This window comes from Sinocyclocheilus anshuiensis, unplaced genomic scaffold (assembly GCF_001515605.1).
Source record: "Sinocyclocheilus anshuiensis isolate Anshui unplaced genomic scaffold, SAMN03320099.WGS_v1.1 scaffold1543, whole genome shotgun sequence".
NCBI lineage: Eukaryota > Metazoa > Chordata > Actinopteri > Cypriniformes > Cyprinidae > Sinocyclocheilus > Sinocyclocheilus anshuiensis.
This window is the reverse complement of record NW_015551074.1, coordinates 610,187-616,134: the sequence shown is the minus strand read 5'-3', so window position 1 is coordinate 616,134 and position 5,948 is coordinate 610,187. Positions and strand designations below refer to the sequence as shown.

The following is a 5,948-nucleotide window of genomic DNA, read 5'->3' as shown; positions in this document are numbered from 1 at the left end:
GTGTGAGAGAGTGTGAGTGCGTGCGAGTGTGTGTGTGTGTGTGTGAGAGAGAGAGTCATGCTGGGATTGGTGTGTGTTTTGTCTCGCAGGTGTGTGTTCGGAGCAGAGCGCTGCGCTCCATCCTCGTCGTTCGCAAGGTGAGCCGAGAGGAGGCGGAGCAAGTGGTTGACGAGGTGTTTGACAGCTGTTTCCATGACCACGCCCCCTTCAGCCGCATCCCACACAGCAGGAAAGACGCAAAGTTTGCTTACAGAGATTACGAGAACCGAGACCGATACTACGCCAACCTCTGATGCTGCAGTAATGCCATCCAGCCCAACTGACAGAAGAGTATAATGTACTGTGCTGTTCTCATGCTGAAGGAAGAATTATAAGCACACGCTTGCCTTTTTCATCTCTTAAATGTTTGACAGCACGACTGATGTTGTTCTTTATCTGAGCTTCAGTTTGAAAAGGATGGGATTATTGATGATCAAATCTGTCTTTGTATATGATTGTACAGTTATTCTTGCAAATATTCAGTATTCATGGAGGCTCGGGGTTTCTATAATAATCTGAGATCTGCAAAAAACTGAAAACCTTTCAATTCAAACAACTGAGAATTAATAAACATTATTTTACGTGAGTATTTTTCCTTTGGGTTTTAAAGTCAGTTGCTGCTGTTTGTATGAATAAATCAGAACAGGCTCATATTTCCATAGAATTATATAAGAATGAATTCATTTATTTTTTTATTATACATATTATAGTTTATTTATAGTAAATAAAATGGGTAATTTAACAGGTTTTTTTTCTCAATAAATTATTAAATATTAAATGAATTGCAAAATAAGGTTTTCCTCTGATTAGAAATAAAGACGTAGAAATAATTAACATCAGTGTAATTCATACAGTTTGGTTGATACAAAGTGCTTCACAGTTATGGCATGATGCTAGAAAGTTGAGTCGCCTGCACAGCAAAACGAGTCACCACAGATCCGCAAATATATAGAAATGAGTATCAATACACAACCTTCACCGACAATACAGCAGCACAGCACGGCAGAGAAAAAGAGATGAGCGTCGTCACACTCGGAGAGAGCAGAGGGCATACTGCGGAGAAGAGAGGCCTGGTCGTGCACCCTGACCATCCTTGATTCAACAACTTGAGATCAAGAGCCCCTTCAAGAGCTGCATGTCACTGGCAGGAGTTCTGGGACGAATGCTGACATCAGAAGATTTGCCAAAAATATAACTTTTTTATTTTAAAAACAAACAAGCAAGCCCTGTCCAGATTTAAAAAGTAACGCAAAAGTAACCTAACGCATTACGTTCCATAAAAAGTAACTAAGTAACGTAATGAGTTACTTTTGTTATGGAGTAACGCAACATTGTAACGCATTACTTTTAAAAGTAACTTTCCTCAACACTGGTGCCCAGCATACCTGCAGATCTTTAATGAGTAGTTAGGAGCAGGTTTACACGATACGATCAGTTTTAGCACATGGATATTCTGAAGAAATAGAGCTACACAAAGACAGTGTGATGCTGTCTCACCAGTTTTCATTAAAAAAGTTCAGTTTCCAGTTTTAAGGCAGTTCCAGTTTTATTGAAAGTTTTAAGGCATGGTGACAGCCCGCTGTGTGAGCAAACAACAAAATAATAAAATATATTACACACTAGTCACTGTGCTTGGGAGTTTATTAATAAGAATCAATTAAATGTGCCATTTGAATACATGAACTGGCACATTTGTTTAGCCATGGTATTCAGAACATTTCATTAAATACAGAGCAATATCATATTGTGAAAATACATAATTCCTGCATTCAAACCCTTGAGTTAAAAATGAGCATATAATCAGAAACATCTATTTTTCAAGTATTCATTGTTGTGTTCTCAAACACAGAGGCAGCTGATGTGTGTTTCTGCAGTATTATTATTCAGTCATGTTGATTCCATAAACTTTTTCAAATCATCAAACAACAATATATAATGTGCTGTTGAGAAATATGAATGTGAGTAACTCAAAGCTTGCTCGTCCCTTGGCTTAACCCGTTTCATCCTAAATTTTTCCCAGACATGAAAATATCCAAAAGTCATTAGTAACCCGATGAAATAATCAATAATTATTTTTTTGGAAAAGTGTGTGAAAAATTGTGTTTTATGGTCAGTCATAATTGTGACCGGTGGGATAATGTGAGCACTGAATTAACATATTTCTGCAGTCATAAAAATGATCTTAGCCCAGCTATTTTAAACAGTTTGATCACATTCTAGGTTATTATTATTACGCATTAAAAAAAAACCTTATGCAACATTGATAGAGAAAAAAATTCAACCATCAACGCATTTCAAAATTGTGACTTTTTGTCAAATATAACATCAAATTGTTATATTAGTGCTACCAGTATTACATCAATATTGTACATTTTTTGTAACATTTGAAATTTTAATCCAGTGCGATATTTTGTCATTGCAACATTTTAGTGTCATTTTCACTAACTATTGTAAACCTAAGTTCAGTGTTGTGATCATCAAGATGTTTCCTCGTTCTATGACCACACTCAACAAAACTCAATATATCTGAATTCATATATTAATACTAGACACTTTAAAGATAATGTGGACCACAAATCTTTGTCATATCTTTATGTTAACATACTTCACGAGCCTTTTGTTGTGGAGCTTTGATGCAGTCATCATCTTCTCAAGATGCAAACATGAATTAAACTGCTCTGGTCATGTGACTGTTTGCACTAATCATGTGACACTGCACATATTTCATTGAGACCCTTTATTTTTTCCATATTTGCAGCAAGTGCACTAAAACATCAGTCAGTAAGGTTTTTAGAGCTTTATAAATGAAAACCTTTTTTTACGGTCTCTATTGTGACCGGTGGGATTAAATGGGTTAATGTACACCTGAGACAGTTAACGCAGGTGCCCAGGGCCCCAGACCAGAGGGGCCCAGCCAAAGGCTTTTACATCGGTCTGTGCCCAGCTCTCTTCAATACATTCATAACTGATGATGATGATTTGAAAAAGTTTCTTTTGCTTGATCACAGGTAGTGCCCTCAGCGGTGGGCGGGACTAACTCACACGCAACAATCCTATTGGTTGAGAATGTGATGACTGACTCGACAGCTGCCGGAGATCAGCAGCAAACTAGAAGCAGCACGCGCTGCTGAACCCGGTTCCAGCAGATCTGAATGCGGTGAGTTCATGCTCCTCGAGTTTGGATGTGAATAACTCTCGGCGTGTTTTTAATGTTGTGTCTCATTATTGTTAGTCTGCTCGCGCTGCTTGATGTTGCGAACCGATATGAATGTGTTGTTGTAATTCTGAACACGCTGCTTTGTTGCGATGCAGGTGCACTTACCAGAATTAACCTGGTTTTACTGCAAATAAAAAGAAAAACACATGGTTATTGTTCTTAAACTGTGCTAACCATGAATTACCAATGGCTTTGCTAGTTTAACCGTGATATTTGTAGTGATTATACAAATGGTATAAAAAAACGTTACTATACTTTTATTAGAATAAAAACATGGTTATTTTTTTGTAAGAGTAGTTTCACTTTATGCTTGTAGTTTATTAATGAATCTGAGATATTGCACATCCACAGACAATAGCTTGGGCCTACTTCTGCGTATCAAAATAAGCTGGATATCTGTCATCTTCATGTTAGCAGCCCTGTCTCCTGAAACTGATTCAGCTCAGCATGTGTCCTGCATTAAGGCACTTTTATGACCGATGTGAATTAAAAGTCTTAAAATTTAAATATGCATATGTACAATGAATTGTGTTATTCTCCACAGCTCCACAAAATTATGGAAGTTGACATTTACAGTCTTTTTTTAATGTTTAACTTCCGTCTTGTATGTGTGTCGGAGACTTGAGACAATAGCTTGGGCCTACTTCTGCGTATCAAAATAAGCTGGATATCTGTCATCTTCATGTTAGCAGCCCTGTCTCCTGAAACTGATTCAGCTCAGCATGTGTCCTGCATTAAGGCACTTTTATGACCGATGTGAATTAAAAGTCTTAAAATTTAAATATGCATATGTACAATGAATTGTGTTATTCTCCACAGCTCCACAAAATCATGGAAGTTGACATTTACAGTCTTTTTTTAATGTTTAACTTCCGTCTTGTATGTGTGTCTATGTTGAAGAAAATGTTTCCATTAAATGAGAAAAACACAAAGAAGATGGAGAGAAAGCAACGACTTTGATCTTCATGAGATTGAAAACTGCTGCACTTACAGTACGTCTGAATTTACGTTTGTAAAGTTTTACTAAAAGACCTTTTACTTGCTGAAAAACCCCATAAACTCTCAAAACTATATAAAGGTAGAAATTCAAGTATCAAATATGATGCATGCTTCATTTGTGTTGCAGTTTCCAATGAGTACCTCACCACGACTTTCTGTTTGTAACCTTCAGCTTCAGTTTTTTTTTTGGCATTTGCAATATTTTCAATAGGTTTCTAATCTAAATTTGCAATAAGTTTCTGGAAGCAGATATTCATGTTAAAACGTCGTGCATTTAATCAAATAATTACAATCCGTAAACCTAAAAGTTATTTTGCTTGGGAAATGTATTTTGCATAAATAGAAGGTGCTGGCCATTAAATCCAGATTATTTATTTATTTTGTATTGATAAAAAATATTTTATTTTTTTGATGACCTACTAATTTAATATTTCAGTGTTGTAATTTATGCTAAACTTGTAAGTATACCATGTAGGCTGTACATATATAATGTATACATTATATATGCATGTTTTGCATCAAATTGCAAGATAATTAAAAATGATAAACAATTGTTTATAAATATAAGTAGCTCCGAATGCTTTAACTTTTAAATAGCTGTAGCGCAAATTTAATTTAAAAATCTTGATTCATTTCAAATGTATTATTTTGAAGGTATTTAAGGTAAAATGACCTGGATATGAGATTCGCTCTAATATAATATTCTGATATCAACAATAATAATTATTATTTGTATTAAATATGATTTGTACCGCAACAGAATAGCGTCAAGAGCAGATTTACACCTACATAAACACAAATGTTCCTATATTTATCAGTCTAATCTCACACTTTAGGCTGTTTTATTAATTCTAAGAGCCGCTTATTATTCAGTTATGGATTACGGAGGACCTTATTGCGTGCGCTCGTCATCACGCTGTGCGTAAGAGGAGACGCGCCTGATGACGACACACGCTCGGATTTAAACGCGTCGCGTGCGCTCTCGGTACCGGAACGACACTCGGTTTATTCGTCTGACTTTCTCCGGTCGGCTGCGTCACGATGCGTGAGTAAGTCGAACTTTTGTCCCTCTAAATGTCTAAATGACTCTTTCCACACTTTTTAGAGCTCGGGTGAATCTCACGAAAACTATCCAGGTCGTTATTTCACTATTAAAAATAAAAAAATATGTACGTTGTTGTTTTTAGTTATCATTTAATTAGTATTATTTTCATGACAAGGAAAACTACTCGAGTATAATACTTCGCAAAAAAAATCAAAAAATCAAAAAACGTAATGTTTCTATTAAAATAAAATAAAAGTCCTTATATTGATTTGTTTATTTTGGAATGAATGCGATTCACAATGTGTTTCTTATACTGTATATACACTGAAAAAACATTGTGTAGAAACTATTTTCACTCAGAAATTGGTAGTAAATTTCACATTACGTGTGAAATTGACTAAATATTACTCAAATATTTTATTTACTTTTGGGGGAAAAAAAAATCAAATGCACCAATCAATAGTTTAGTGTTTTATTTGTTTGCATCAATATTGTTTGTAAATATATTCCATTATGTTGCGGTGATATATACTGTATATAAGTCGCTTTGGATAAAAGTGTCTGCTAAATGATTAAATGTAAATGTATAAGTAAGCACCACTTGGTATCATGGAAATGAAATAATATATATATATTGAATTTATAAAT

The 5,948-nt window shown here is 35.1% G+C and overlaps 1 protein-coding gene and 1 pseudogene across 2 annotated transcripts in view; both read left to right on the top strand.

The window, feature by feature from the left end:
* The window catches only part of LOC107662210 (mitochondrial inner membrane protease ATP23 homolog), a 4,313-nt pseudogene extending 3,779 nt beyond the window's left edge, over window positions 1–534 (top strand).
* A 4,670-nt stretch (window positions 535–5,204) lies between these two features.
* Window positions 5,205–5,948, top strand: part of LOC107662209 (proline and serine-rich protein 2-like) — an 11,291-nt gene continuing 10,547 nt past the window's right edge. Inside the window, exon 1 of one of the 2 annotated variants that reach the window (XM_016452142.1) lies at window positions 5,205–5,300. The gene's annotated coding sequence lies outside the window, so the exon portion shown is untranslated. Of the gene's footprint in view, window positions 5,305–5,948 lie in introns of both variants that reach the window. The other variant, XM_016452140.1, reaches the window with a different exon arrangement.